General features: G+C 44.6%; 1 protein-coding gene and 1 pseudogene across 1 annotated transcript in view; both read left to right on the top strand.

The window, feature by feature from the left end:
• Positions 1 to 27308, top strand: part of LOC128404259 (CD276 antigen homolog) — a 37445-nt gene that overhangs the window by 416 nt on the left and 9721 nt on the right. The gene's annotated exons all lie outside the window — the stretch shown is intronic.
• Positions 656 to 26896, top strand: LOC128403387 (uncharacterized; annotated as a pseudogene).

Raw genomic sequence — 27308 nt, forward strand, 5'->3', positions numbered from 1 at the left:
GCTGGGGACAGGGAGGAGAAGCCCCAGAGGGCCAGGCTAGACTGGGACAGATCCTGGGCTGCCCAGATCTGTCACAAGACTTTTCTTAATAGCCGGTCTTTGTAAACAGCAATTCTGCTCCTCCCCTACAATCCACACCCAGCGTTACACTTCCGTAGAGAAGCAAACATGACTTTTTCTTGCAGACGTTTCCTCTTCAGAATGTTGCTGTACTTTCTTCTGGGTAAGTCCCACACCATTTGTTCTGAAGAGCAGTAAGATCTGCGCCAGCAGCTGGTTCAGGAGGTTGGGGAAGAGACTGACCATCTTTGTCCTCCCTGACATTTGCCTCTTGCAGCTGCCAGACTCCCTTGGAGAAGGATATGGGAAGGCAGTTGTAAGCCATCTTCCCCTCCCCTCTGAACTACATTTAAGCCAGGCTGCCTGGAGTGTTGGAAGACCCGTGTGAGAAACTTTACTGTGATAAAGCCTCAATGTGTTTTTTGGGGGGAGGGTAATGTTGAATTTATTGTGTGTTTGCCAAATTGTTTACTTCTGTCATTTTTAAAATTTAATGTCATTTTCTGTATTTCATACATTTGTATTTCCAGTGCTCTGTATTTTGATGTTTTGAATGTTAGCTGTTAGCCACTTTGGGCACAGCTCGTTGTGGAACAGGTGCATATAAATAAACTTAATCAATCCTAATCAAGAGCGAAGCTACTGAGACAGCTCATAAAAGTTTCTCCTCCTCCACCGATCCTTCCTGGTTTATAAGGGGAGGAACAAAGAGCAATGAAAGGAGGAGACGGAAATAAAGGAGGGAAAACACGGTTTTGCTTGGATGAGAAGGGGAGGGAGAGCGAGCACAGACAGCCTTGCTGGTTTGAAGAGGAGGATCTGATCTGCTGGGAAGCGAGAGGAAGGAAGGAGCCGACCGTTGTGTGTTTGAAAGTTCAAGACTCTTGCTGATAAGACTCTGGACTCAGGCAATGCTTATAAGATGGATGAACAGGCTTATTTTGGAGCACCTATGCTGTGCAGACAAATGAAGCTGTTCTTCTCAGGGTGGTGAAACAGATGCCTCAATGCCCACAGGAGGACCTGAGCTCAACAGCGGCAAGTCTCCCCATCGGTGAGTCCCAGAATTGGTTAGTCTGGTGCCTCACTGTCGCTCATGGCTCTCTGCACCTCTGGAGAGATACGATGGTGGATTTTTCTCACAAAAGGCCTCTTCTTCAGACTATTGCTGTACTCTTCCTTGGGTAAGGACTTCACTGCTTTCTCCCTCAAAAATAAAACAAAAAGCCCACCTAAATGCATGGAGGGGGCACTCTGAGTTTGGTTTGTCATGAAGAGGGAAATTATTGGCAATATTGGTTCCTAGCACTCAGGGTCTCCTCTCCGCAGTTGAAACCCTCTCCCAGAACATGCTTGCTGGCTTCAAAGGACTCTCCAACAGAACGCTTTTGAGAGTTTAATTGTATGTGTGATATTTGTTGCTGAGCTGAAATTGGGGGGAGAATCTGTGTGTATTATGGTGTGCAGTGGAACAAAATAAAAGCACAGGATATGATGACTGTAAGTCCACCTTGTCTCTAGGGCAGAAATGTTTTCCTGCAGGATTTTTTCCTATGATGTGTCAGTCATTAACTAATACAAAATAAATGTCAGAAAAGAGGAAACAGGGAATTAGAGGAGACAACCAATGAGTAGGAAAAGGCGACTGGGGATCCTGGTGGAACAGACTCAGTTTCTTCTCTGAACTCTATATTAACTTATCTTGGTTTCACAAAAAAATAGTGCATAATCATTTTTTCCTGAAACACACAAGCAGATTGTTTTTAGATTCCTGCTTGGCATAATTTTTCACTGGGTTAGATCTTTCTGTATTGAGTTTTCAACAGACATTTTGCAAAGTTCTGATTTTGTAAACTGCTTTGAGGTTTTATGGCAACCATGAAGTAATAATAATAATAATAATAATAATAATAATAATAATAATAATAATAATAAAATTATTTATATCCCGCCCTCCCCAGCCGAAGCCGGGCTCAGGGCGGCTAACAACACTAAAATAGTGCAACATTCTAAAAACATTATAAAAATTAATTAAAATCAAAATTGATGACAACCATAAGCTAAAATTCTGTGCAGATTGCCAAAGGAGGGAGTCAGGCTGCACCCTGACCAAAGGCCTGGTGGAACAGCTCTGTCTTGCATGCCCTGTGGAAAGATGTCAAGTCCTGCAGGGCCCTAGTCTCTTGTGACAGAGAGTTCCACCAGGTTGCATCCGCAGCCGAAAAAGCCCTGGCTCTAGTTGAGGCCAGCCTAACCTCTCTGTGGCCTGGGACCTTCAAGATGTTTTTATTTGAAGACCGTAAGTTCCTCTGTGGGGCATACCAGGAAAGGCGGTCCCGTAGGTACAAGGGTCCTAGGCCGTATAGGGCTTTGAAGGTTAAAACCAGCACCTTAAACCTGATCCTGTACTCCACCGGGAGCCAGTGCAGCTGGTATAGCACCGAATGAATGTGGTCTCGCAGCGAAGACCCCGTAAGGAGTCTCGCTGCAGCATTCTGCACCCGCTGGAGTTTCTGGGTCAGTCTCAAGGGCAACCCCATGTAGAGCGAGTTACAATAATCTAGTCTGGAGGTGACCGTCGCGTGGATCACAGTGGCTAGGTCAGGGCGAGAGAGGTAAGGAGCCAACTGCTTAGCTTGGCGGAGATGAAAAAATGCCTCCTTTGTTATAGCTGCAATCTGCGCCTCCATGGAAAGGGAGGTGTCGAAGATTACACCCAAACTCTTAACGGACAGTGCTGGCACTAATTGCACCCCCGCAAGAGATGGGAGTTGCCCCCTCAATCTCATATCGTCCCGTCCCAGCCAGAGGACCTCTGTCTTCGAAGGATTTAACTTCAACCGGCTCCCACGTAACCATCCAGCCACAGCTTCCAAGCATCTGGTCAGTGTGTCTGGGGCCGAGTCAGGATGGCCATCCATCAACAGATAGAGTTGGGTGTCATCAGCATACTGATGGCAGCCCAGCCCAAAACTCCGGACAAGCTGGGCGAAGGGGCGCATAAAGATGTTGAAAAGCATCGGGGAGAGTATCGCACCCTGGGGCACTCCACACACCAAGGAGTGGCGCAATGACAATTCCCCGCACCTCATCTGGACACGCTCTAATCAGCCAAGACGGGCACGGGTCGAGAGGACAAGTGGTGGGCTTTCCAGCTCAGAGGAGTCTGTCCACATCGGCTGGGGATATCCGGTCAAAGTGGTCCAATACTGGACCCGAGGACAGTCGAGGGGCCTCCAGTTCCTTTATTGTATCCAAATTGGCAGGGCGGTCATGGCGGAGAAACAGGACCTTCTCTGCAAAAAAAGCTCGCAAATGCCTCATAGCTGTGTGTCAAATTGTTATTTAAATTTGGCTGTCCTTCGAGGGACATTAAAGACCTAATTATACTAAATAATTGCGCTGGGCGAGAGCTAGCGGATGCAATGGAGGCCAAGAAGTAGGACTTCTTAGCGGCCTTCACTGCCATCTTGTAGGTTTTCATAAAAACCTTATAAGATGTTCTTGAGGCTCCATCACAGGCACCCCGCCATACTCGCTCTAGCCGTCTGAGGTCCCGCTTCATTTTCCGGAGTTCCTCGGTAAACCAGGGAGCCCGGTTTCTGCGGGGTCGCAGAGGGCGCCTAGGTGCGATCTCATCGATGGCTGCCAGGAGCTGGGTATTCCAGCCCTCAACAAGCTCAGTCAGTGAGTCGCCAGGGGGAGCAAGGTCAGATACACTTCTTCAGATTCTGAAGAAGTGTGCATGCACACGAAAGCTCATACCAAGAACTAACTTAGTTGGTCTTTAAGGTGCTACTGGAAGGAAATTTTTTTTTGTTTGTTTTGACTATGGCAGACCAACATGGCTACCTATCTGTAAATGGATTAAATAATGTGTCTCATGTTGCATTCCACAGGTGTTGGTTCTCTGATGCGAAAGAAGGGGGACAGTACTGTTGCACTCCAGAACTCAAAAATGATTGACCCAGAAGACGGTGATGATGAGGTGAGATGACCAGTGTGCAAAGTAATGATGGAGTGATTGCAGATAATAACAATGAAAGCATCTGATACAGTTTGGAGGCATTTATTACTTACGAAATGATTATTAAAGTTGCAATCTGTTGTTTTTAAATGAACAACAGCAACAGCAAACAGACTTCAAACAGGCCAGTCACCCCATAAGAAATGGCAATCAGGCAAAACCTGTCCCTATGAACCATCTCTGCTTGTCTGCAGGGGGCTTCTCTTAAAATTATCTTCCACTGGCTCTGGACTCCATCACATCCAGCCAAAATAATAATAATTTATATAATAATAATTTATTATTTATACCCCGCCCATCTGGCTGAGTCTCCCCAGCACCTCTCCCTTATGCTGGAAAGGCTGTGGAGAGTGAGGCTCATTTTCATGTGTGGTGGAGTTGCACGTTGGTCTACTCCTTTTGGTAAAAGGTGCTTCAGACTGTTTCCAAAATTACGCTATAATGTGTTCCACCCAATTCAGCTCTTGCCTTGTTATCATTAGATTCAAATTTAAACAATAACCTTAAATACAGAGGCAGGCAGCTTGTGCAAAGATCCTGTTCCCATCAGGAGAACATGCATGCTCAGTTAAAGTGAACATAATTGAAACCTCCCCTCGCCAGCTAGTGAATAGAGAACTCAGCCCTCTGACCGCAGGGCTCTGCTTCCCAAATCCTTCCCCCAGTGAACCCAATAGGATTGCGCTCTCCCCTCACCAGCTGTTCTGGACTCTTCCCAAAATATTACTTTTATCCTTGATTATTTATCCTTGATAATAACTGAGTTCTGGAGAATGGAAATGACATACTTTTGTCAATTCAAAATGGGCAATTCCACCCGCTCTCTTATGGTCTTAGTTATGGCAAGTTCTCCAGGAGCCCGTGGAACTAGAAAGCTACCCCTAAAGCTGGAACTGAGGTGCAGGAAAAATGCTTGCTTTTAGGCAAATTGGTATCCTTTCTTGTAGAACACTGGACTTGCACAGAACTTTAATTTGGTCCAGGGTTCAGGTGGGACAAAATGCACAGAAACTATTTTAGAAGTTGCATCTCCAGAGTTCCTACTGTCATAATTTCTCTTCCCCTCCAGGTTGACTCAGACAGAGAGGAATTAACGACGAGTTCCACACCACCCAGGGAATCCTGTCCTTCTCCCAATTCTTCTCCAGTCTCAGACACAGAGCCCTCAGAGATTGAACACTGCATCCCACAGACCAACATGGGAGATCAGGCACAACATAAGACATCTGTAAGATCTCTGGAAGCCACTGCTGAGGAATTCACATGGGTCTGTTGAAAGACCCATTGTCATCGCTGCCAGTTGAGCCGGAGCTACAGCCTACCCAGCAGCCTTCAACACTGGCCCCAAAAGTCTTGTGAACACGACAGAGAGCAACATACCAAAACTTATCCAGTGACTATGGAAGGGGTCTCCTCGAGTGCAAGGAATCTCAGGAATGGTTTCATCACCAGCAGCAGTATATAAGGCACCCCTCTTGAGCCTTCCTGTTGCTGGCAACAGTACAGGCCTGTTATAAGAAGAAGAAAACAACTGCTCTTTTTTCCCTTATGGGGTACCCAAGAGCCCATATAGAGTCCTTACGTAGGTTCCCTATTGGTAGGAGAAAATAACAGAGGCCAAGCAGAGAATATAGAGAAGCAAAGCAGCTAGTAAGCCGGATCTTTATTGATGTTGATGGGTTTTCCTGGCTGTTAATGGGTTTACCTGGACAGCCTGGCTATTCTTTTGTGATGATAACTACTTAATTCCTGAGTCCAGGTCACAGTCTCACCCTATTCATACACAGACACACCCTTAAGACAGGATTTGAGAAGAAAGAGACAATGGGGGGGGGGGCTCTTCCATTTCCTTCCTCTGTGCAGAGAAATATTTGAAGCGACTGAAAGAGTCAAAATGGCTTTAGGACTGTTTTCCTGTACTGTTACCAGACATGTGGTTTATATATTTATGTATGAGTTTGCCTTGTACAGTTTTGAACATTTTTTAAAAATATATAATACCTTAAAATTCCTATAACGAGTCTCTGGTTCCTTAAACCCAGGCAACTTAACTTCCGGGGTGGCGCCTCCGGCAATGGCGGACTCCCTCTGAACTGGAGGGAATAGCTCCGCGGGAAACGGGTCTTTTCCGCTACGGCGAAGCGGGGACCCTTTCAAAAATCACAGGCGGATGAAGCCTGTGACCATGGGACTCGGCGGGCACCTTTAGCGCCCCCCCAACTTGCTAAGGAACCCATAAACGGGCTCCGAAGTGAAGAGGGGGAAGTGGCGCAGTGCTGAGAGTCAACCGCTACTTCCGTGGAGCGAAGCCGCATAGCCGTTGCCAGAGAGCGCTGCCTTTTTCCTGGGACAATTTGGACTTTAAAACAACAACCCGTGAGTAGTACGGAAATTGGATTTTTAAAATATTAATAAATTCGGCACTGATCGGGGAAGGTCCAACCAGGAAGTCTGCCTCCCCTTTCCGTAAATAATCTAAAGCAAAGAACTTCAAACTAAGGTCGTGGAGAGTCTTACTCTATGTTAAAGATTTTAATTCTACTGATTGAGATTACAAGAAATTTTATTTGGAAGCAGGGGAACCTGCAGGAGAAGAACTAAATCTGAGAATTGATGTACCACCCTTCCCCCCGGACCCGGGAGTGGTCCGTGAGAGTCTGTTGACGAGTAATTGAACAGTTTGACAGCTGTCAAGTTAGCTGTCAAGATACAAAAAGAGGACTTTGTTTCTACTGTCTACATTTGTTACAAGTTTATGCTTTAAAAGAAGGAAGGACTGTTACAATTTAACGTATGGAACTTTTGGTTTTGTACTGAAAGGAGTAAAAAGAAACTTAAATCCCCCTAGAGGGAGCTTTGGGACATTGCGTTAAAAACCAGCTGAGAAATTGTTTTTTGACCTTGATATGCTTAAGAATGGCAGTTGGAAAGGAAATCCAGTCTGAACTTTCTTTCTCTTGGGAAAGCTGCAAGGCCAAATAAGTGTTTTGACTACAAATGTTACAACTTTGGGTACAGGAGTTAGTACCAGCAATGAACTTGATAAGACCTCGGCACAGGAATTCTATTCAACTGAACAAACAGAGAAAGTTGAGAAGGAGAATAATGTTGATCTTGAAGAGAAAAAAGGGGGAGCCGTAACCCTGCAGATGCAAAAGGCGAGCTGCAACTTGAGGCCTGACATGACGGCAACAAGGAGAAGCAAATATTTGAAGATGGAAGCCTGGCCTGAATTAGAAAATGAAAGATGGAGAGACCCTCTTATGTGGAGATGATATGACCCTTGGATTACAAATTTGATTCAGGTGGAAGTTGGAGCTATGGGGACATCTGGAACTGAAAGGAGAATGAAACAAGATGTGGAATACCCTATAGGCCTTATTTTTAAGTATGCAGGCCTGGCTGGAAGGAATGTGGATGCTGCTGGGCGGGCGTCTCCCCGAAATTTGGTTTTTAGTATCAAAGACTATCAAAAAGACTGGCAGAGGAGCTATGAGAGAGAATTAAGAGCCTCGGATATAAGATCTCCGGGTTGATGGTTTTTTTTTTCTTTGAGACTTGTTGGGGACTGAAACCGGGAAGGGGGTATGGGTGGAATGAAAAATGGGAATTTAAAGTGTATACAATATAAGTTGTCTTTTTGTTTTATCTTTTTGCTTTACTTTTAGGAGAGTTGGGAAATTCGTGGAAGGGAATTTTCTTTCGACCTTAGGGAAATGTCTTAATTAAGGATTTTGTTGATAAGATGCTTGAAAAAGGAATTAATGTGGTTTTGGTAAAAAGATATTAAAGGATTAATTAAAAATGAATTGATGAAAGAGAGAATGTAAAGATACAGTATTTTAAAATTAGAAATAGGCTAAAATTTATTGATAAGGATTTGTTGAATTAATAATTTGAATTGGAATACAAAAAAGGGAGGCATGAGGAGGTTGGGGAAATAAGTTAATGAAAAATAAGTAATGGAAATTTTATGTGTTTTTAATTATTTTTATTTTCGTATTTTTGTTATTTTTTCTTTTTTTCTTTTTGATTTTTATTGTATTACTATTGGAAACTTCAATAAATATTCTTTTTAAAAAAATTAAACCCAGGCACCTTATAATAATAACAACTATTATTGGTTAGTGTTTTTTAAATTAAAGAAGTAAAATACAGTGACTAAAATAAATTATTTATAAAATTATTTATTTTTATTATTCTTACTACTACTACCATTACTACTACCATAATTATTACTCATGGATTGTTGGGCAGGGCTGATCCAAGACATTTTGGCACCTGAGGCGAACCCCAGGGGGCAATGATGGTATTGTTCTGTGATTGCTGGTTCCATAAGGTGACTCAGGGCTTATTCACACTCCTGGCTTATCAACACTTCCTGCTGGAGTGGTACCTATTTATCTACTTGCACTTTGATGTGCTTTCGAACTGCTAGGTTGGCAGGAGCAGGGACCGAGCAACGGGAGCTCACCCCGTGGCGGGGCTTCGTGTGGACACGGTATTCCAAGTGTGGTCTGTCCAAGGCAGAATGGAGCATGACTACTACTTTCCTTGATCTAGACTAGTGGTGGCCAGACTTGGGCCTCCAGCTGTTTTTGGACTACAGCTCCCATCATCTGTAGCTAACAGGACCAGTGGCCAGGGATGATGGGAATTGTAGTCCTAAAACAGCTGGAGGGCCAAGTTTGGCCACCACTGATCTAGACAGTATAATTCTGTTGATGAAGCCTAGAATAGCATTGCATTTTTTGCTGCTGCATCACACTGTTGACCCTGTTAAACATGTGATCCACTAAGGCCCCTAGATCTCTTTCACGTGTACTACTGGCAACCCAGATGGCCTCCATCTTATATTTGTGCTGCTGGTTATTCCTGCCTAAATTCTCTCTGAATTGCTATATGGTACCGCTGAACTTACACTGCCCAGTTTTCAGCCACCAATATTTAAATTTTCTGCCACCTTTTATTTTTTAAACTAAAGCATTCTGGTTCCATCCTGATTCAAGTGGAGCCCATCCCTTTTGTACAGGCCCAGATTGCCCCAGAATGTCCCCCAGTGCAGAACAAAACGAAACTCCTCCTCTGAACGCTATCATGTCATCCACACATTGAGACCACAAAGCTGCGCTTGTCTGTCTAGCCATGCATATGGAACTGGTAGTATTTCAGAGAAGGCTACCTTAGAGGTCCGGACTTTCAGCATCCTTCCCAGCACCCTAAATTTGGCTTTCAGGACCCCTAGGCTACATTTCCCCATGTCACTGGTGCCACTGACTCCTCCCCAGCACTGTCTGCCAGGCTATCTAGGCAATGAGCAACATCCACAACTTTCGTTCACCCCTTGGTTGATCGCACTCCCAACTATATTCTTAACTACCATGATCCCACCACCCACAGGAGACGAATCTTCCCACAAGACGCAGTGATGACCAGCATCCTGGACAGCTTGAAAAGAGGATGAGATACATGTTTGGAGGAGAAGACTGTTGAGGGATTCTAGGCAGGATGGCTCTGCTCTGCCTCCTCCATTGAAGGCAGCAATGATTCTGAATGCTGGAAACCACAGAAGGAGAGAGCATTATGGTGCTCAGGTCCTGCTTGCCAGTTTCCCACAGGCATCTGGCTGGCCACTGTGAGAAAAACAGAATTCCAGGCTAGATGAGCCACTGATAGGATCTTCTTAGCTTCTGATTTCCCTGATTTCCCCTCTGGAATTAATTTTGGGGTTTGAGGGCATATGAACATTCCTTTGGGGTTTAGTGACACGTGAGTTTTTCTTCTTTGAACCTCTTTCAAGCAAATAAAAATATGGGCAAGAAGAATGCTTTTGTTGTTGTTAAATTTGTAACAGCCTCCTCAATCTGCAAAAGCTGCTTGCATTTTCCATTGCTTTCGCTCTGCCCAGATCTGTCAGAAGAGCTTTTTTTTTAATGTAGCCAGTCCTTGTAAACAGCAATTCTGCTCCTCCCCTATAAACCACACACAGGACTACATTTCCGTAGAGAAGCAAACATGGCTTTTTATTGCAGACGTTTCCTCTTCAGAATGTTGCTGTACTTTCCTCTGGGTAAGTCACACACTGCTTGCCCTGAAGAGCAATAAGATCTGTGCCAGCAGCTGGTTTGTTCAGGAGGCTGGGGAAGAGACTGACTAGCGTTGTCCTCCCCGACATTTGCCTCTTGCAGCTGCCAGACTCCTCTGGAGAAGGATTTGGGAGCCATCTTCCCCTCCTCTTTGAACTGCATTTAAGCCAGGCTGCCTGGAGTGTAGAAAGACCCATGCCAGAAACTTCATTGTCAGTTAACTCTTGTGTTGCTTTGTATCTATGTACATAAGTTTCAAATTTTTTGGAGGGGGGCAATATTGAATTTACTGTGTGTTTGCCAAATTGTTTATATCTGTCATTTTTTAAGTTACTGTCATATTCTGCAGGGTTACACATTTGGCCTCATTGGGGGCCATATTTCAGTATGAGTGGGAAAATGAGAGTACCCCTAAATATTTTTTTAAAGAAAAAAAGCACTGTTGGTCACTGGAACCCAGTTCCCCGTGAGGGTGGGGCAATGCCACAGTGATCTTTGTTACTGAACTCAGTTTCTAAGAGAATCTGCACATATGACGAAGGTGGAAGTTAGAGAGCCCAACCATAGTTGGTGCCAGTGTCAATGAGAGGTAGAGCCAACTAATTCTAGTTCTGTTTCTGTCTGCGATACTAAGAGCTACAAGAATAACACAGATACTAAGGAGGAGGCAGCACCAGGGCTAGTTTAAAGTAAAAAAAAGAAGATGGCTAAAGACAGGCTGAAGCTGGCAAAGGGAGTGCCCCACTCACCCTCAGGGAACAGTCTCCACTGTTGTGAAGTGTTGCTGCACATTTGCAACTGTTCCTCCTCTTTGCAAGTCAATGAGAGGTAGAGCCAAGTAATTTCCAGTGCCTTGTACTTTGATGTTTTGAATGTTTGCTGTGAGCCTCCTTGCGCACAGCTCGTTGCGGAACAACGGCATATAAATAAACTGCTGGAAGTGTAAAATTAAAGAAGGCAACTTTTTCCATATGTGGTGGACATGCGAAGAAATGAAGAAATATTGGGAACATATTTATAATGAGTTAAAAAAAATATTTAAATATACATTTCCCAAAAGACCGGAAGCATTCCTACTAGGGATAATTGGGGATGAAATCAAAAAAGAAGATGAGATACTATTTCAGTATGCCACAGCCGCCGCCAGATTATTAATTGCCCAAAATTGGAAAAACCAAGATACCCCATCAATTAGAGACTGGCAAACAAAATTATTTGAATTTGTTGAACTTGCAAAAATGACACAAAAAATCAGAAACCAAAAAAATACAAAGTTTATTAATGACTGGAACAAATTTATGATATACATCGAAGGGAATTACAGAAGCCTAAAAACTATAGCAGGTCTGATATAAATCTTACGACGTGCAAATTATTAACAATCACTAGCTGCAGGAAAAATAAATTATGTACATTAAGAAGCCTGAAAGCGGGAGGGATGGAGGTCAACAGAGTGTAAAAGAATGATTTAAGTTGCTAAGATATAAAGAGACAAGCGTGAAGACAAAGAACTGTAACGGAAATGGACAATATTTTTATGTTATGTTTAGATATTTATGTATTTTTTCTTTTCTTTGTAACTGTTAATTTGTTTTCCTTTTTGGTTATTTACATGAAACTTAATAAAAAGAAGTTTAAAAAAAAAAAGAGCGACGTTACTGAGACAGCTCATAAAGGTTTCTCCTCCTCCACTGATCCTTCTTGGTTTATGAGTGGAGGAACAAAGAGCTGTGAAAGGAGGAGTCAGAAACAATGAAGGGAAAACAGGGTTTTGCTTGGATGAGAAGGGGAGGGAAAGCAAGCACAGACAGCGTTGCTGGTACGAAGAGGAGGATCTAATCTGCTGGGACGTGAGAGGACGGAAGGAGATGACCATTGTGTCTGAAAGTTCACAACGCTTGCAAATAAACACTGGACTCAGCTTATAAAATGAATAAACAGGCTTATTTTAGTGCACCTATCCTGTGCAGAAAAATGAAGCTGTTTTCCTCACGGTAGTGAAACAGATGCCACAATGGGAAGTGCACAGGCAGGACCTGAGCAGCAAATTTCTCCATCGGTGATTCTAAAAAACAAGCATTCTGGTGTGTGACTGCCACTCAGGGCTCTTTAGCAATCCACAATTGTGGATTTTTCTTGCAGAAGGCCTCTTCTTCAACTATTGCTGTACTCTTCCTTGGGTAAGGACTTCATTGCTTCTCCCTCAAAAATAAAACAAAAGCCCCACCTAAATGCATGCACTCTGAGTTTGATTTGTCACAAAGAGGGAAATTATTGGCAATATTGGTTACTAGCACTCAGGGTCTCCTCTCCCCAGCTGGAACCCTCTCCCAGAACACGCTTCCTGCCTTCAAAGGAAACTCCAACAGGAGCCTTGTGAAAGTTTAATCCTTTTTTGTGATATTTGTTGCTGAGCTGAACTTGGGGGGACAATGTGCATGCATGATGAAGGCCCTGAAGGTGTGGGGTGGAATGGGATAAAAATGCTGGACATGGTGACTGCATGCCTACTTCATTTCTAAGGCAGAAATGTTTTCCTGCAGGATTTTTTCCTATAATGTGTCAGTCATTAACTAATACAAAATAAATGTCAGGAAAGAGGAAACAGTGAATTAGAGGAGCCAACCAATGAATAGGCGACTGGGGATACTGGTGGAACAGAGTCAGTTTCTTCTCTGAACTCTGTATTAACTTATCTCGGTTTCACAAAAAATAGTGCATAATCATTTTTTTCCTGAAACACACAAGCAGATTGTTTTTAGATTGCTTCTTAGAATAATTTTTCACTTGGTCAGATCTTTCTGTGTTGAATTTTCAACAGACATTTTGCAAAGTTCTGATTTTGTAAGCTGCTTTGAGGTTTTATGACAACCAAGAAGTATTAATCTTGTGAACTGAAATAAATGAACTTTTGTTCCTTGTGAGGGAAATTCTACTTATTTTTTCAGAATTTTTCCTTGGGACAATTACACAATGCCAGATATTTCAAAAATTTCAGCATTGCAAAGCTTTAAAAGTTTTGAGTGTTTAATCAATTGCTTTTTCACACTTCACTAAACACGATAATGATACTAATTTTGTTTGTATCTCCTCCCCCACCACCCTCCCCTCGCTAGACACTTTAAGCCATGCAGTGGGGAATCCAACCCATCAGGTGAAGGGAATCCTGAGAGGAACAGTCTTGTTTCCTGCCAATGTATCTCAAGGAATAACAGTGGAGAAAATGGAATGGGACTTTTACCCCCAAAGTGGTGGCCTGGGCTTTTGGCTGGGGGAATTCAATCATGGGAAACTGGAGCACCCAAGTCCCACTGACCGGTTTGGACAACGGCTAGATATGGTGGACGAGACAACACTGAGGATCAAAGACCTGGAGTTGAATGACAGTGGGATCTACAATGCTCGCATCTGGTTTAGAAAGGCACAGTTTCAAGAACAGCATTTCAGCCTCACTGTTTATGGTAAGTTATTGCTTTCACTGTTTGGCTCATGGAATAGGATCAGCACCATTTCCCTTCATAGACATTGGTAGGGGTGGGATGAAAGCTTATGCTGATTTCATTTGTGTTCCACAGAGCCAGTGCCAACACCACAGACACAACACCAAGTGGAATCCAAGACTCCAGGTGGATGTAATGTGACCTTGCGATGCCACACACCTGGAAGGGAAAAGCTCAGTATCTCCTGGGAAACAGGGGGTCCACACAGGGCCTTAGGGAATAGTGTGAATCAGTACCAGGTTTCTGACAATGGCCGGGAGCTCCGTGTCTCCTTCTGGAACAGTTCTTTGGACTCCAAATTCACCTGCCTGGTCAGCAATCCTGTTGACCAAAAGGGAGCCTCCTTTGACTTGCTCAACATCTGCCAGAGTGATGAAGGTGAGTAATACATCCTTTCCTTCATTATCCAGAGGAGGTCCTTGTGGTGGTGAATAGGCAGACTGCCCCTTAACATGAGGGATTTGAGGAGATTTGTTTGTATTAATAAATGCTGCTCTTCACATTCTTGTGAGCAGGATCGGAGCATACACAGAGCTCCTTGAAGACTGATCTGATCCTGTGAATTGCTGCTGCCGCCCCCATCTTCTCCTTTTCCTGCCTCAAGAAATGGATTCAGAGCAGGAAAGTGTGTCTTACAAAGCATTCACAGCCCAAATCATCGCAATACAAAGGGGAAAGATTAGAAACACTTGCTTATTTCTTGTTATTTATTCTACTGCTCTCAGCCAGGTGTGAACATGAGGATCTGAATCTAGGGTTCATGAGTTTAAGCCCCGCATTGAACAAAAGATTCCTGCAACGCAGAGGGTTGGACTAGATGACTCTACTTGTCCCTTCCAACTCTACAATTCTATGATTCTGTGAGAGTCACTCTGACTATTGTTATTAGAGTATGTTTTGAGAGACTCTTTTTGTTCATTGTGTGGGATATAAAGCTGTCAGTCAAGGCCAATGTTCCAAGAGGACTAACTGCCTCTATGAGGCAGGCAGTTTTGTCAGCTGGTTGGTCGGTTGCTGCAAGGAGTGTTAACTGGTAGCTGCTCGGATGCAGTCTTCTCATGACTCACTACTATCTAGTATATCTGTTATGTAACCTAATCCTGCCTTCAGGAACAACTCAGTAAACCTGAATGAATCTGATAGTAAAGTAGTTTATGTTAATATGATTCAGATTGATGTGTGTTTTCTTTAAGAGGGACAGAAAGGGATTAGCAACCAGGAAGGTGCAATTATTGATAGGACTCAAACAAGTTAGCAACCCGCTTGTCGCTGCATAAACTCAGACAGGGGATCGTTTAAACTCTGCTAAATTATATAAACATTCCCACACATTGCAGGTGGACAGTTTGGACCCTCGAGTTGGAGACCATGGCTTATCCCTGCCCTCATAGTTCCTCTGGTGATAATGGTGATGGTGATGGTGGGGATGGGGATGCAGATGCGCTGGAAGATCAGATTAGAAAGGCATAGAAGAGGTAGGACCATCTCTATTAACTTCTTCCAATCTCTCCAAAATGGGGGCTTCCTGCCAAATATACCTCTACCTTTCTTTTGCTTATCCTGAGAGGCAGAGAGTGGTCAGTGCCATGGACTCAATAATTGAAATATACTCAGAGTCGCAAAGTGATTTCATGCTCTTTATTCAGCTCATAGTGGTGAGGAGGAATGAATGAAAGTCCCCTCAAAGTATCTGCTTTATATACATTATTTACACAATGGGCTGCACATGATTGGCTAATTCCGGAATTCTACTGTAAGCCAATCAGGTTGTGGATTCACTTCTATCTGGAGCATGATTGGGTAGTTCCTGCCAACCAATCATACTGCTGCATTGTTCTAGGACCAATCAGACTGCTGCATTCTGAATCCTATTGTTCTAGGACCAATCAGACTGCTGCCTTTTGGATCCTATTGTTCTAGGACCAATCAGACTGCTGCAGTTTGGATCCTATTCAACTCAGTACATAACAATAATGTTTCTCATTTTGCACTCCACAGGTGTTCTGTGATGTGAGAGGAAGGGGAGAGTATCCGGAGCTCAGGAGCCACCCAGAAGATGGTGGTGATGAGGTGAGATGATCGGTGTGCAAAGTAATGATGGGGTGATTATTTTTATCTACCAATGAAATCATCTGATACATTTGGGAGGCGTTTATTACTTCAGTTATTATTATTAATGTTGCAATCTGTTATTCTTAAAGAAACAACAGCAACAGCAGGAACAAGCGGATTTCAAACAGGCCACTGACCTGATAATAATAATGAATGGCCATCAGTTTGGCACAACCCGTCCCTATGAACCATTTCTGCTCATCTGCAGGAGGCTTCTCTTAAAATTACCATATTTTTCGCTCTATAAGACACACCAGACCACAAGACGCACCTAGTTTTTGGAGGAGGAAAACAAGGAAAAAAATATTCTGAATCTCAGAAGCCAGAACAGCAAGAGGGATCGCTGCGCAGTGAAAGCAGCACTTCCTTTTGCTGTTCTGGCTTCTGGGATACCTGCGCAGCCTGCATTCACTCCATAAGATGCACACACATTTCCCCTTACTTTTTAGGAGGGAAAAAGTGAGTCTTATAGAGCAAAAAAATACAATACCTTTCGCTGGCACTGGACTCCATTCCATCCAGCCAAAATAAGTACTAGCTTCTCTCTCTTATGCTGGAAAGGCTGCGGAGAGAGGTGCTCATTTTCATGTATGGTGGAGCTCCACATTGGTCTACTCCTTTTGGGAAAAGGTGTTTCACCTTTTATGCAGCAATCCCCTCCACCCACATCAGCTCTTGCCATGTTATCATTAGACTCAAATTTAAACAACAACCTTAAATGCAGAGATGGCCCTGAGGCAGCATGCCAGAGCGAGAGAGGCTTATCTCCCTCTCACTGTGTGTAAGACTCCCGTTTCTACTCCCCTCAGCTTGTCCTCCCTCCTCTTCGGATTCCTCGCTGTCTGTCAGAACCTCCCTGACATTTTCATTGGGAGAATAAACGGTATTTGGATTGAAAAAAACAAAAACAGGCCAGTGACCCCAAAAGACTTAACCAATTGATTATGGCACAAGGGGAGGCAGGCAGCTTGTGCAAAGATCCTGTTCCCATCAGGGGAACATGCATGCCCTGTTATAGTGAGCAGAATTGAACCCTCCCCTCTCCAGCTAATGAATGGAGAATTCCGCCCTCTGACCACAGGGCTCTGCTTCCCACATTCTTCCCCCAGTGAACCCAACAGGATTGCGCTCTCCCCTCACCAGCTGTTCTGGACTCTTCCCAAAATACTAATTTTATCATTGATAATAACTGAGTGCTGGAGAATGGAAATGACACACTTTGGTCAATTCAAAACTGGCAATTCCACCCGCACTATTATGGACTTAGTGATGACAAGTTCTCCAGTGGAACTGGAAAGCTAGCCCTAAAGGCTGGAACTGAGGTGCAGGGAAGATTCTCTCTTTTAGGCAAATTGGTATATCTTCTTGGAGAACACTGGACTTGGACAGGACTTTAATTTTCTCCAGGGTTCAGGTGGGCCCAAATGTCCAGAAATTCCTTTAGGAGTTGCATCTCCACAGTCCCTCCTGTCATATTTTTCTCTTCCCCTCCAGGTTGACTCAGACATAGAGGATTTCTCGAACAGTTCCAGGTCACCTTTTCCTTCTCTCAGTTTTTATGTGGTCTCAGACACAGAGCCCTCAGAGATTGAACACTGCATCCCACAGACCAACATGGAAGATCAGGAACATCTCCTGGAGCCACTGCCAAAGGAATTTACTGAGGGTCCCTCTGTCGAAAGACCCATTGCAGATCTCTCAAAGCTGCCAGTTGAGTCAGAGCTACAGCCTACCTAGCACCCTTAAACACTGGCCCCCAAAGTCCCATGACCAGGCCAAAGAGCAAGATACGAAGACTTATCCAGTGACTATGGAAGGGGTCTCCTTGAAAGCAAAGAGTCTCAAAAATGCCTTCATCACCAGCACCAGGCAAGAGCATCTAAGACACTCCTCTTCAGCCTTCCTGTAGATGGAAACAGCACAGGGAAGAAGGGGTGAGTTAAGATATACATCAAGAACAGGGGAGGTGGAGAGATAAAAATCTGCAATGGATCAAGAAATGCATAAAGATTTACATCAGAAAGAAGCATGGGAGCAGCACCTCCTATTTGCCAAGAGGTCCCTGCAGAGGCAACGTTGCAGGCCAACATTGCCAAGGAGATGCAAGAGCTGGCCTCAATGCTGATTGAACTCTGCATCCCATACACCAACCCTGCAGGTTGACTAGGACAAAGAGGAATTCTCAAGCAGCTCCATACAACCCAGGGAAACCTTTCCTTCTCTCAGTTCTTATGCAGTCTCAGAAACAGAGCCCTCAGAGACTGATGGAACACTGCATCCCACAGCCCAATATGGGAGATCAGGCACATCTCCTGTAGCCACTGCAAAGGAATTCATTGAGCTACAGCCTACCCAGCAGCCTTCAACACTGGCCCCAAAAGTCTTGTGAGCAGGCCAAAAAGCAACATACCAAGATTTATTCAGTGGCTATAGTTGGGGTCTCCTTGAGAGTCAGGAGTCCCAGAAATGCCTTCATCACCAGCTGCAAACAGGGTATATAAGACAATCCTTTTGAGCTTTCCTGTTGCTGAAAACAGCACAGTTCTCTGGCTTCTTCAACCTAGGCACCTTTCCTTTCCTTGACTCTCTTTTCTTATTGAGCTTGGACTCCCTCTATGTAGACTGAAGGTGTAAATGGGTGAATAAACCCTATTTCTTAAAGCTACAGCAGTCTCTGCCGTGTCTTCCATTCTCCAAAGGAACACAGACCCTGTGTGGTGCTTGGGATCTCATGGGCTCTTGCCTCCGCTGGGCAGAGAGAGGGGCAGGCACCCGTCTTTGGCAACTATACATTGGACTGGAGTGCAAGGTTATTTCCCTCTTCTTCCTGGCAAAACATCCACAAAAGGGATTTAATTTTTGGGAAGGAGACATATTTCCCTACCAGGAAGACTAAAAAGGAGTGAGGCAAATATTTAACAACAGCAGAGTGACGGCGCTTGTCTGGTGTCAATAAGCAGGTAGTTCCAAAGAGTAGGTGCTGCCAACCTCACCCCTCATCAGACTGTGGGATGAGGTGGAGAGTTTGTGAGAAGCTTGAACGTGTATTTTGTTTTAAGGCAGAGAAGTTCTCCAGGTGTCATGTTTCAAAAGGAGAGAGAGAGAGAGAGAGAGAGAGAGAGAGAGAGAGAGGGAGAGAGAGAGGGAGAGTCACAAGGTCAAGTAGTGGGGCAGGATCCCAGCTTCAGCCCCACCCATATCCACCCCAGAGTGGCTTGTTCTCCCTCTGAACTTCTTAAAATAAGCTGGGCTAGAGACCCTGGCTGCACATTTGCCCACAGAGACCTTCCCTGGTGTCCACAGGGTCCCATGTCCCCTCCCCTCCATTTTAGCAAAGGAATTTTACTTAATTTAACACATTTTGTTTTATTTTCACTAATGTTTGTATTGCTTTGTGCACTTTATGATTGATGCATACAATACATTCATGCTCTGATGTGCACACATTTTCCCAGTACATGCATGTTTATACATATTAATCGGCTGCTAAACAGCAAAGCAAAATTCAGACAAGTGTGGATTTCATCTGTCATGGATGGTTTAGCTAATATTCCTTCATTGAAGGGGGTTGGACTAGATGGACCCTTGGAAGTCATTCGAAATCCACAATTCTATGATTCTATGATTCAAACTAAATGCTAAAATCAACAGGGGGTTACTAAACATATACACGGAAAAGGTAATGCCTCAAGTCGTCATAGTGTAAAATAAAAGAACCGCAACTTGTATTGAATTTCTGTGTGGGCACCTGGTGCACATTTCCTGTTTTTTGCTCACAGCTTTCTCAGCCTGGATGACTGTGGACAAGCTTGTATGTTACTTCACACTATTTCCCTCTTAGAGGGAGCTTTGGGGCTGCAGCTTTTCATATGCCTGAGAATAAAACCAGGAGCCTGGTGATCTTTCTCTCCTTTGGCCCATGGATCTTCTCTTCCCTGGGTAAGTCCCTGGGTAGGAGAAGCTGAATGCATAGGGCAGGCATCCCCAAACTCCGCCCTCCAGATATTTTAGGACTAAACTTCCCTAGCTAACAGGACCAGTGGTCAGGGATGATGGGAGTTGTAGTCCCAAAACATCTGGAGGGCTGAGTTTGGGGATGCCTGGCATAGGGGGACAATCTATAGGTTTGCTTGGTCATGAAGGGGAAAGAAACTGACAATGCTGAGCTCATCTAAAGAAAGCTCCCCCCCCCATCTCAGGGTCAATGTGTTTTGGCACCTGCTGGGGGCTCACATTCCACTGACAATAGCCCCCACCCCACCAGACCTTCTCATCCTTTCCACCACTGCTTTCTCATTCTGGCCCAAACAATCATGGTGGCTATCATGGACCCAGGGGGTGGGGGCACTGCCCTGATGAGTCTGGGGACATGGAGGAGAAGCCCCAGAGGGATTGGCTAGACTGGGACAGATCCTGGGGAGCTCAATGAACCATCCATGGGGAGGATCCTAGAAAGGTCTTCGTGGGGAGGGTTCCCCTTGTCCTGTCTAAGCTCCCTGTCAGTAACTCTAGTGTGCAGCACTGGCCTCCTTCAGAGCTGCCAGAGTCGGGCTCTGGCTCAACTAATCTGCCTATTGCACCACTGGCTCCCCCTCTGGACCAGCTAGACTGGGACAGATCCTGGGGAGCTCAATGAGCCAGCCACAGGGAGGATCCTAGAAAGGTCTGGGGAAGAATATGGGAGCCAGCTATATGCCATCATCCCCTCCCCACTGAACTGTATTTAAGCCAGTTATTCTCAGTTAACTCTTGTGTTGCTTTGTATTTATGTATTTAAGCCTGGATTTTTTGTGGAGGGGGGGTATTTACTGTCATATTCCATATTTCATACATTTCCAATGCTCTGTATTTTGATGTTTTGAATGTTTGCTGTGAGCCACTTTGGGCAGAGCCCATTGTGGAAGGGACGCATATAAATAAACTCAATCAATCCCAATCAAGAGGGAAGTATCTGAGACAACTGATCTTGTTTACTAGCACCCAGTTCCTGGTGAGGGTGGGGCAATGCCAGAGTGACCTTTGTTATTTGAGCTCAGTTCGTAGAATAATCTGTGTGTCTGACAAAGCCAGAAGTTAGAGAGCACAAATGTAGGTGGGTCCATAGCCTATGATAGGTAGAGCCAATGCTTTTTTTCTGTGGGGGATGCAGGGGTACGCATACCCCTAAACATTTTGTGAACCTTTGTACTCTTATTCAGTTAATGTATTTATTTTTCCTGATTTGAACTATAAAATGGTGATTATTTTGATTCAAAATGAGACTACCCCTAAGCATTATTTAAGAAAAAAAGTGCTGGGTAGAACCAACTAATTCTAGTTTTCTCACTGCCTGCCCAACTGAGAGCTGCAAGAGCAACACAGATACTAAGGAGGAAGGGTCAAGTGGGAGGCCAGTTTAAAGGAAAACAGGAAAACAGGTGGGGAATGGTTAAGGACAGGCAGACACTGTCCTAAGGGAACAGTCTCCACTGCTGTGATGTGTTGCTGCACATTTGCAACCTTTTCTCTTCTTTGCAAGGGTTTAGCTGCAGGTCTCCAGATGTTGGTGAGAATCAAACACCTTTTCTTAACAGAAACCTTTAACAGGAACACAGGCAGGTGTACAACACACAAAGAAGCACCTTGAGTTCACACACTCCTCCTCCTCCTCCTCCACTGATCCTTGTTTGGAATTACCTTTGTACTTGGAACTATGTCCTTCTCTGATCCTTCCTGGTTTATCAGGGGAGGAACAAAGAGCACAGATAGCATTGCTGGTATAAAGAAGAGGATCTGATCTGCTGGGAAGCGGGAAGACGGATGGAGATGACTGTTGTGTTCGAAAGTTCACAACTCTTGCGCATAAGACCCTGTACTCGGGCAATGCTTATAAGATGGATGAACAGTCTTATTTTGGAGCACCTATCCTGTGCAGAAAAGTGAAGCTGTCCTTCTCAGCGTGGTGAAACAGATGCCACAATGCCCACAGGCAGGCGCTGAGCTCAACAGCAGCAAGTCTCCCCATTGGTGAGTCCCAGAAACGGTTCGTCCGGTGCCTCACTGCCACTCATGGCTCTCTGCACCTCTGGAGAGATACGGTGGAGGATTTTTCTCACAAAAGGCCTCTTCTTCAGACTATTGCTCTACTCTTCCCTGGGTAAGGATTTCACTGCTTTCTTTCTCTCTCTCACTCAGAAACCACAAGTAACCCACCTGTATGCATTGTTATGAAGAGAGAAATTATTGGCAATATTGGTTACTAGTACACAGGGCCTCCTCTCCCCATCTGGACCCCTCCCAGAACACCCTGGCTGGCTTCAAAGGAAGCTCCAACAGACTTTTGAGAGTTCAATTGTATGTGTGATATTTGTTACTGAGCTGAAATTGGGGTGGGACAATTTGTGTGTATGATGAAGGTGATCATCTCCCCTAAAGGTGTGGAGTGGAATGCAATAAAAGCACAGGGTGTGGTGACTGCAGGTTGACCTCATCTCTAGGGCAGAAATGTTTTCCTGCGGGATATTTTCCTATGATGTGTCAGTTATTCACCAGTACAAAATAAATATCAGTTTAGAGCCAACAGGGAATTAGAGGAGCCAAGCAATGAGCAGGAAAAGGCAACTGGGGATCTTGGTGGAACAGAGTCAGTTTCCCCAAAATTTAACCAATGGGCAGATGTTCCCCAAAACAGATGTTCCCCAAAATTTGACCAATGGGCAGCTTTGAAAAGATTTAAGTGTTTAATTGATTGCTTTATATACAGATGACGTTCAGACCTCACACTATTTTATTTCTAAACCTTTTACTTTAAATATATATATATATTCTGGGCCAATCTTCTGGGTGAGTTTCTCTGGATCCCAGTTCCTGGACACCAGGACTTGATTCTTGGAATGTAACTTTGGACTTGTAACAACTTCCTTCTCTTACAGTAAAGGGCCATGTTGCTATGACAGCTTGGAGAATGCAGTAAATGTTTAACTAGAGAGAGTTGGGCAGTTCCAAGTGGGTCAATGTACAATACAGCAACAGTTAAGATTAATCTTGGACATTGTAAACTTTCTTGGATTTGGGTCCCAAATACCTGAGAGACTACTTTCTTCCCCATAGTCCATCTCAGCTGTTAAAACTAGGGGCACTCTTGGTAGTTTCGCCTCCCTCAAACAGTTGGGGGAGTGCCAGCCCAGGAGAGGACCTTCTTTGTGACAGGCTGCTAAACTGTAGACGTCCCTCCCCACAGAGTTGCACCTGGCACCTTTAGTGTAGAGTTTCCATTATATGCTGAAGAGTCACCTCTTTACCCTACCATTGACACCTGCAATATAATTTTTGGACCCTCCCTCTCATGTTTTAATGCTGCATTTTAAATTGTTGTCACCTCCTCTGAGACCTCATGAAGGAGGATGGATAAGGAGCTCAAAACGATAATGATACTAATTTCCCCCTTTGTTTGTATCTCCTCCCCCCCCCACCCTCTGCCCACTAGAAACTTTAAGCCATGCAGTGGGGAATCCAACACATCAAGTGAAGGGAATCCTGGGAGGATCAGTCTTGTTTCCTGCCAATGTATCTAAAGGAATAACAGTTCAGAAAATGGAATGGGACTTTCTACCCCAAAGGGGTGGCCTGGGCTTTTGGCTGGCGGAATTCAGTCATGGGAAACTGGAGCACCAAAGTCCGACCGACCGGTTTGAACAACGGCTAGACATGGTGGACGAGACAACACTAAAGCTCAAAGACCTGGAGTTGGATGACAGTGCGATCTACAATGCTCGCTTCTGGTTTACTAAGACACAGTTTCAAGAACAGCGTTTCAACCTCACTGTTTATGGTAAGTTATTGCTTTCACTGTTTGGCTCATGGAATAGGATCAGCACCATTTCATTACGTAGGTACTGGGAAGCATATGGGACCCAAACCTTATGCTGATTTCGTTTGTGTTCCACAGAGCCAGTGCCAACACCACAGATACACCACCAAGTGGATTCCAAGACTCCAGGTGGATGTAATGTGACCTTGCGATGCCACACACCTGGAAGGGAAGAGCTCAGTATCTCCTGGCAAACAGGGGATCCGGACAAGGCCTTAGGAAAGAGTGTGAATCAGTACCAGGTTTCTGACAATGGCCGGGAGCTCCGTGTCTCCTTCTGGAACAGTTCTTTGGACTCCAACTTCACCTGCCTGGTCAGCAATCCTGTTGATCAAAAGAGAGCCTCCTTTAACTTGCTCAACATCTGCCAGAGTGATGAAGGTGAGCAATATATCCTTTCCTTCATTATCCAGCAGAGGTGCTTGTGGTGGTAAATACGCAGACTGCCCCTTAACATGAGGGATTTGAGGAGATGTGTTTGTATTAATAAATGCTCCTCTTCACATGCTTGTGAGCAGGATTGGAGCATACAGAGAGCTCCTTGAAGACTGATCTGATCCTGTGAATTGCTGCTGCTCCCCCATCTCCTCCTATTTCTAGCTTAAGAAATGGATTCAGAGCAGTCAAGTGTGTCTGACAGGGTATTCACAGCCCAAATCATCGCAATAGAAAGGGGAAAGATTAGCAACACTTGCCTATTTCTTGTTATTTATTCTACTGCTCTCAGCCAGGTATGAGCATGAGACTCTGAATCTTTGGGTCATGGGTTCAAGCCCCACCATGGGCCAAAGATTCCTGCAATGCAGGGGATTGGACTAGATGACTCTAGTTGTCCCTTCCAACTCTACAATTCTATGAGAGTCACTCTGGAGATTGTTATTAGAGTATGTTTTGAGAGACTCTTATTGCTCATTGCAGGTGGACAGTTTGGACCCTGGAGTTGGAGTCCATGGCTTTTCCCTTCCCTCATAGTTCTTCTGGTGATAATGGTGATGGTGATGGTGGTGGTGATGTGCTGGAAGATCAGATTAGAAAGAGGTAGGACCATCTCTATTGATCTTCTTCCCATCTTGCTTGAGATGGGGGCTTCCTGCCAAATATACCTCTACCTTTCTTTTGCTTATCCTGAGAGGCAGAGACCGGTCAGTGACATGGACTCAATAATGTGTCTCATTTTGCACTCCACGGCTGTCATGCAAGAGAAAGGGGAGAGTATCCTGAGCTCAGGAGCCACCCAGAAGATCGTGATGATGAGGTGAGATTATCGGTGTGCAAAGTAACAATGAGGTGATTGTTTTTATCTATCAGTGAAAGCATCTGATACATTTGGGAGGAATTTATCACTTACATTATTATTATTAATGTTGCATTCACTTATTCTTTTTTCAAATTTTTCAAATTGATTTCCCACATTTATCACCAAATGACATAACAAAACACACAACAAAGAAAAACACACTACAATACAATAAAATTAAACACAGAGAAAAATTATTTCTTCAAATATCTAATTCTCTTAACATTGATAACTGACTTCCTTGAATCCCCTCTAGCTGAATTTCATTATATCAGCTTTATAACAGTTCTCCAAGTTCATATTTCTAATATTAACTCCTTTCATTTACTAACTTCTTCTCCTTTATTAATATTCTAATCCTTAATATTTACTACCCCGTATTCTTATACTACCCCAAGCCTATTTGTAACTCCCAAGGATTTTCTATTTATCTTATATTACAATATTTAGCTCCAAAAAGTCCAACATCTTCATCTGCCATTCTTCTATTGCTGGTATTTCTTGCGATTTCCAAATATGGCTAATAAAAGTCTTGCCGCTGTAGTGGCATATGAAAACAGTCTAGCATCTTTTTTGGGCAACTCCCCATTCTGTTATTCTTAAAGAAACAACAGCAACAGCAAGAACAAGCAGATTTCGAGCAGGTCAGTGACCTGATAATGAATGGCAATCAATTTGGCACAACCCGTCCCTACGAACCATCTCTGCTTGTCTGCAGGAGGCTTCTCTTAAAATTACCTTTCACTGGCACTGAAATCCATCCCATCCAGCCCAAAATAAACACTAGCATATCTCTCTTATGCTGGAAAGGCTGCGGAGAGAGAGACTCATTTTCATGTATGGTGAAGTTGCACATTAGTCTACTCCTATTGGAGTTCCACATTATATCTCTCTCACTATACAGTATATAAGGGTTATAAGGGTCTGAAGTGTATCTGAAGAAGTGTGCATGCACATGAAAGCTCATACCAATAACAAACTTAGTTGGTCTTCAAGGTGCTACTGGGAGGAATTTATTTATTTATTTTGCCATTGGTGTGAGTGGTTCATTGCACCAGGGTGCCAGCCGCTCATGGGCACCCTAGCTAGTGGGGGAGCTGTGCGGCTTTGCCGGCAGCCTCCCCTTTCCCTGTACGCCCTCCAGCGGCCCCACCAACTGTATGGCGGGCGTGCAGCTTCCTTCCCAAGCCTCCGCAGGAAGAGAGTGATCCCCGCAGAGCTCCCAAGCCTCTGCATCTGCTAAAGACGGCCCTGATCCCAGTCGTCCTCCTCCTGCTTCCTGGCGAAAGGCGGCGCCCAGCCTTCTTGGGCGCCCCTACACCAGAGAGCATGTCTGCCAGCATGTTTTCAGGCTTGATCGCTGCCACCACGCCAGGGATCGGGGCAGTGGGGGAGGCAGAGGATATTTTCCACTGCCCCCTCCCTTGTTTTGGAGTTGCTGGGGGGGGGCGCCGGAGGGATCTTTGCACCACGGCACTGGATATGCTTAAGACGGCCCTGAGGCAGCATGCCAGAGCAAGAGAGGCTTATCTCCCTCTCACTGTGTGTAAGACTCCTGTTTCTACTCCTCTCAGCTTGTGCTCCCTCCTCTTTTGATTCCTCGCTGTCTGTCAGAATGGGAATGTCCCTGACATTTTCATTGAGATGAATAAATGTTATGGCAAGTTCTCCAGTGGAACTAAAAAGCTAGCCCTAAAGAGTGGAACTGAGGTGCAGGGAAGATGCCTGCTTTTAGGCAAATTGGTATCCTTCTTGGAGAACACTGGACCTGGACAGGACTTAAATTTTGTCCAGAGGTCAAGTGGGCCCAAATGCCAAGAAACTCTTTTAGAAGTTGCATCCCCAGAGTTCCTCCTGTCATATTTTCTCTTCTATGCAGATTGAACACTGAATCCCACAGACCAACCCTGCAGGTTGACTCAGAGAAGGAGGAATTCTCAAGCAGTTCCACACTACCCAGGGAATCCTTTCCTTCTCTCACTTCTTGTACAGTCTCAGAAAAAGAGCCCTCAGAGATTGAACATTGCATGAGAGGTCAGGCACATCTCCAGGAGCCACTGCTGAGGAATTCACTGAGGGTCCTTCTGTTGAAAGACCCATTGCAGATCTCTCAATGCTGCCAGTTGAGCCGGAGCTACAGCCTACCCAGCAGCCTTCAACACTGGCCCCCAAAGTCCCATGACCAGGCCAAAGAGCAAGATACAAAGACTTATCCAGTGATTATGGAAGGGGTCTCCTTGAGAGCAAGGAGTCCCAGAACCAGCACCAGGCAGGAGCATATAAGGCACTCCTCTTAAGCCTCCCTGTTGATGGAAACAGCACAGGAAAGATTGGATGAGTGAAGATACACATCAGGAACAGGGAAGGTGGAGAGATA

This window comes from Podarcis raffonei, chromosome 16 (genome assembly GCF_027172205.1).
Source record: "Podarcis raffonei isolate rPodRaf1 chromosome 16, rPodRaf1.pri, whole genome shotgun sequence".
In the NCBI taxonomy this organism is placed as follows: Eukaryota; Metazoa; Chordata; class Lepidosauria; order Squamata; family Lacertidae; genus Podarcis; species Podarcis raffonei.